At 39.3% G+C, this 6,216-nt stretch overlaps 1 pseudogene; it reads left to right on the top strand.

The window, feature by feature from the left end:
- Positions 1–654: 654 nt before the first annotated feature.
- On the top strand, positions 655–1,934 carry LOC112812720 (syntenin-1 pseudogene; annotated as a pseudogene).
- The last annotated feature ends 4,282 nt before the right edge of the window (positions 1,935–6,216 follow it).

A 6,216-nucleotide genomic window follows, 5' to 3' on the forward strand; every position in this document is an offset into this window, starting at 1 on the left:
GGCCAGAATAATAAATCTCTTTTCCCCACCATAAGAGAACCAAACTATGAACCAATCATAGTCCTCTCTTCTCCCTTCTTTCATCTATTCCCTTTTCTGGATTTATTCAAAGATTTCACCTCCCAATATGCAATTTGGAAGAAAAGAGCTAGAAATTAGAAGGGATTATTTGCAACCAAGTATGTTTGGCTGCTTAAGAAACAGCAATGTGAATAGGGACACGGACAAGAAAGGCTATGAATGTAGTACATGCTACAGAGGATAATATTTTATACACTTCACTTTTCAAAAACAGAATTGCAAACTGCATCTGAGCCACTTGCTGATGTGTGGAACTTGAAATTCAAAGCAGGAAAAGATCCAGCTTCTCTCAAACATAATCTCACTAAGTGTCTGATTTCTCTCACTGAATATTCCCCTTTTGGCTATTCCATATTGATCCGGGTGGCATGCAACTCAACCTCAGATTAGGCCTCAGAAAGCTCACATGACTAACATCAATATTCCGTTCACTTTGACCCAGGCTGAGGCTGCAGGAAATGGTCTTAAATTCTAATGAGAGGGATGATGAAGGAGGAAACCTCAGAATTCTAAAGCTCCAATAAAAGTAGATTATAACAGGCCAGTTACCAGAGGCGGCAGCAGCAACGGAGGTGAGTAGGTCCTTGTGGCCTAGAAAAATCCTGCAAAAATGTCTCTGTACCCATCTCTTGAAGACTTGAAGGTAGACAAAGTTATTCAGGCTCAAACTGCCTTTTCTGCAAACCCTGCCAACCCAGCAATTTTGTCTGAAGCTTCTGCTCCCATCTCTCAAGATGGAAATCTCTATCCTAAATTGTATCCGGAGCTCTCCCAGTACACGGGCCTGAGTTTAAATGAAGAAGAAATCAGTGCAAATACAGCCTTGGTCCCTGGAGCATCAGTTCAGGGGCAGTTGGTAGCAAGACCTTCCAGTATGAACTATATGGTGGCTCCTGTAACTGGTAACGATGTTGGAATTCGTAGAGCAGAAATTAAGCAAGGGATTCGTGAAGTCATTTTGTGTAAGGATCAAGATGGAAAAATTGGGCTCAGGCTTAAATCAATAGATAATGGTATATTTGTTCAGCTTGTCCAGGCAAATTCTCCAGGCTCATTGGTTGGTCTGAGATTTGGGGACCAAGTACTCCAGATCAATGGGGAAAACTGTGCAGGCTGGAGCTCCGATAAAGCACACAAGTTGCTCAAACAGGCTTTTGGAGAGAGGATTACTATGACTGTTCGTGACAGGCCCTTTGAATGGACAGTTACCATGCATAAGGATAGTACTGGACATGTTGGCTTTATCTTTAAAAAATGGAAAGATAACATCCATAGTGAAAGACAGTTCTGCAGCCAGAAATGGTCTTCTTACAGAACATAACATCTGTGAAGTCAACGGGCAGAATGTCATTGGGCTGAAGGATTCTCAAATTGCAGACATACTGTCAACATCTGAGACTGTAGTTACTATTACAATCATGCCTGCTTTTATCTTTGAACATATTATTAAATGGATGGCACCAAGCATTATGAAAAGCCTGATGGATCACACCATTCCTGAGGTTTAAAAGTCAGGGTACAATGGAAACTTCACCAAACTTCTCCAGTTTACTTCTTGGGCAACTTAACTTTATATTATGCACATGAAGCTTTCTAGGAGCCAGAGAGCATCCGCTGCATGAAGACCTTTCTATCTTACATTATGGCTGGAATGTTACTGTTTGGATTGGATATCTTGTTCACACTTCAAGATCAGTGTAGCCTTATCCTGGTTTTATAGATGTGAAACTTTGGACAGATTTACTGATTTTCACAGAGTAGATTCTCTACTAGAAACCCGATGTTTTTACAAGCCATTATGATTAGAATGACTGATACAGGCTTAGCTCTGTGTTAGAGCCAATCACCTTTATCTTACATCAAGTAGTGCTGTTCATATTACTTTAGTTCTATGGTATAATTGCGTTTTTAATGTGTTACCACAGTATGTAGAATGACTGCTTTTGATGGTTTTTTAGTTCTGTGTGTGTGTGTGTGTGTGTGTGTGTGTGTGTGTGTGCCCCCGTGCGCCTATAAAACACCAGTTAAGTACACTGGTTTCATTCCATGTAAGCATTATACAGTGTATGTAGGTTACAAGAGATTGTGTTCATCATCATTTAATTGTAACTACCTTTACTTAATATGCTTCAACTGTAGCCTTAACTGTTAAGCATCTAGAATAAAAGCCAAAATGTAACTATTGCTGCCTTTCTAAAACCCAAAATGCAGTTCTATGTTAAACTGAAATGTACACTCACCCAGAACAATTTAATGGTACATACTGAGCTATAGCATAGTTGCTTAGTTGCATTTGAGATTTTCTAGTCAATTGTGTAATGGAAATTTCTTTCTTCTAGAAGTTACCGGTATTACTTTGTGAGAAATGAATCACTATATATTAAATGTAAAAATTCTTATACTAAATAGGATAAACTTTTGACTCCCTTTATTCATTTGTAGATTAAGTGGAATAATACCTAATTTTGTCATTTACTCTTAACATTCTGTAATCTAGCTACTTTGGGATGGTCTTAGGATGTTTCCCAGGTAATTTGTTCCATTTCCTGACCCCTCCCTGCAAACAAAATGGCAGTGACACTTTATCCTGATTTTTTTCTTTTTGGTTTATGCCCATTCCATCTTAATTAAATATGTATTAAAAAAAGTAGATTATAACAGAAAAGTTGTAGTAAACACAAGGGTTAAGCATGGAAAAGGCTGGCTAAACTGTTAAAAGCATGGAACAGATAGAAGTTAAATCAATTTTTCATTTGTTGAGTATTTCAGAACTGAAAGTTGAAATAAGACTATGTAAAATGCCTATCAGTTTACTTACCTGAATTCTCATTTACTTGAAAAAAAGAATAAATTTTCCTCAATATAAATAAACTGAATTTATATTGTGAAATACTAAAGAAATCTGTTTATCTTAACCCAATATCCAAATACGTATGGAAATTTTATGCTACATTGTATTGTAAGCAAAACGAGTTCTAGCTACAAGTCATGTGCTGTGATTAGCTATAGATGTGACTTTACCCAAATCACTTTACCAATGTGAGCCAGCTGCAGGGTGGTTATGTGAGAATGTGCCAGCTCTCATGGCAAATCTCCAGCAAGATTGCTTCACTTCCTAATCTATGTGAATGATGCTGCCTGTGGTGCAAATATATTCCCGTCTACATGAAGAAATCAAGTTCCTGTGGGCTTTAATGGGCAATTAGGAGAAAAATGAAAAAATGGCAGCCTGGATTCAAGAATGGGCTTGGAAAGAATTTCTGGACAAGGGTCACAGTTCTAAAGAGGTACAACAACTCCCAGCATGCAATGGCTCTGCTCATTATCTTGACATCTTTCTCATGACTACTCGTTTTTTGTTAAAGTTTATTTATTTTTTTTTAGTAATCTCTACACCCAGTGTAGGGCTCAAACTCACAGCTGAGATCAACATTAAGGTGCCGATGACTGGTCATTTTTTTAGTCAAATAGTATATACAGTAAAATGCCATAATATGAAATATACAACTCAACATAATATTTTTGAGATTTCACTCTTCTTGTTACTGAGAATTAAAAAAACAAAACAAAACTTGGCACGTAACAACTCCATTCAAACCCCTGCACTTAAAAAACTTAACCAGGCATGCCTGGGTGGCTCCATCGGTTAAGCGTCTGCCTTTGGCTCAGGTCATGATCCCAGAGTCCTGGGACTGAGTCCCGCATTGGGCTCCTTACTCAGCAGGGAGCCTGCTTCTCCCTCTGCCTGCTGCTTCCCCTGCTTGTGCTCACACGCTCTCTCTCTCTCTGACAAATCAACAAATAAAATCTTAAAAAAAAAACAAAAAACCAACCAAATTCTAGCATGGCTTCTAGAAGCTTAAGAGCATGTCTCTAGGATAACTCCAACGTCCCCTCAACCCCCTGGAAAATGACTACCTGAGAAAGTTCAAGACTGCCAGGATAATTTACTGTTTGTTCCAACTAAAACTTGGTGATAGGCAAATGGGCCTCTAAGCCCCCTTTAAGAGCAGTTACTTTAGGAAGCTTGCAATTATAAATTCTTTCTCTGCCCCTTTAAGATATAAATCTTCTAGCACCCAAAACTATCTCCTCAAAGACCTGAGAGCCATCTCTTTGAAATGCACACAATCAAGAAGATGACTCTTTTTCTTGATCTCAGACCCTATGAGAGAGTAAAGTCCTAACTTCAGTGTGTGTACCATTGCCTCCTTTCACAAAGGTATGAGAAGTTTGTTTCTCCTCCAGATAAACACCACTTAGCAAGTCAAGATGGCTTAGTCACAAGGACCAACATCCCCCACCCCATTAAGATCTCAGTGCCTTTCTTTTAGCACACCTCAGCCTGTAAAATGTCTGTTTTGTTTCAAGGGAGTTGAGTCCAGGTGACAGTCCCCTCTTAAAAAAGTTATTACCGAATAAAATCTGTCTTTATGACTTGAGTGCCTGGCTGTATCTGTTATATTACATTTAGCAATATTTTTTATGTCACTGAATAGAATTTCATTAAAGGAATATACCACCCATTAATTTCTCCATTACACTTATAATCAGGTTTTAACTCAATCTCGTTAAGAAGCAATTGTAAACTAAACAAAGACAATTTGGTTATACTCGATTATTAGACAGTTTTGGTGGATATTGGTAACCTCTAATAGAGATAGAAAAGGGTCTCTATGTCTCCTCCCCTGGGATCTCACTACCAAATGGTATGCTACAAGTCATATACCATTCTGCTATATGCACCACATTTATGGGAAAAAGTGGGCATACTTTGTCCTTTCAGGCATTTCAGAAAACATTCTGCTTCAAATTTCTATCTAAGACAGACATGGCACTATTCAGAAATCCTCCAAAAGTGGCTAATACAAAAACCAGACATAATCACAGACCTGGAGAACCAGTCTAAAATGTACAGGATCCTGGCTTCTCTAGATCTCTTATTTCACTTCATGCAAGGCAGAAATACAGACAATATTTCTAGCCAATCCACATATGTTAAAACCACTCAAGTCAGCAATTAAAATCATTCTTTAAATTTTACTAATTATGGGCGCCTGGGTGGCTCAGTCAGTTAGGCAACTGCCTTCAGCTCAGGTCATGATCCTGGAGTCCCTGTATCGAGTCCCACATCAGGCTCCCCGCTCAGTGGGGAGTCTGCTTCTCCCTCTGACCCTCTCCCCTCTCATGCTCTCTCTCACTCTCTCTCTCTCTCAAATAAATAAAATCTTAAAAAAAAAGATTCATTTAAATTTTACTAATTAACAAACCAGCTGGTGCTAATCAGAGATAAAACAGTTGAAGGGCACCCATGGAGCCTGGATTTCTGAATACAGATTCTGAAATGCTAGGTAAAAAAGCCGGTAGTGTACAATCTTGATTAGGAGACTCAAATGCTCATTTAATGATTTCTAGGGTGCAGACTGAAAGCCCTCCCCTCCACACACATAAAACAATTTAAATTACAGGGGCACCAGGGTGGCTCAGTGGGTTAAGTGTCCAACTCTTGATTTTGGCTCAGGTCATGATCTCAGGTCCCGAGGTCAGGCTCCATGCTCGGCAGAGAGTCCGCTTGAAATTCTCTCTCCCTCTCCCTCTGCCCCTCCTCCCTTCTTGTAGGAGCACACATGCTCTTTCTCAAAAAAAAAAAAAAAAGGAAACTGCAGACAATATTAGAAATTTCCCTATAAACACTCAAGTCTAACTTGCTAACACTAATCTCCACATTAAGGAGTTACCTCAGGGAGGCTGCTCTCCTTAACAGATTGGGGAATGCTTGCAGGTGTTCATTTGGCTGACTCTTTCCTAGCTTCTCAACCCTGGGCCATCTCTGAGGTTTAATTGTCTTTAAAGAATCTAAAGGTGAGAGACAAAGAGCAAACCATTATCTGTAATTATAGTATATTGCTGACCTAGAGCCCCTGGCATTTAACTCTAAAAGCAATGGGAATATCTCCTGTATTCATTAGCTATTGCCACAACACTCAGGGGCTTTGACAGAAATTTTTATTTCATTGGCTCTGCAACTGGATGGTATGGTTCACACAAATGGAGGTTGGACAAACTAGGGTGGGCCTGGCTGACTCATCTCTACTCCACATTACTCGTTTGGGTCCCGGGGTGGGGAAATCTTTT

This window comes from Callorhinus ursinus, unplaced genomic scaffold (genome assembly GCF_003265705.2).
Source record: "Callorhinus ursinus isolate GAN/ISIS: 27379988/994484 unplaced genomic scaffold, GSC_fseal_2.0 scaffold16, whole genome shotgun sequence".
NCBI lineage: Eukaryota > Metazoa > Chordata > Mammalia > Carnivora > Otariidae > Callorhinus > Callorhinus ursinus.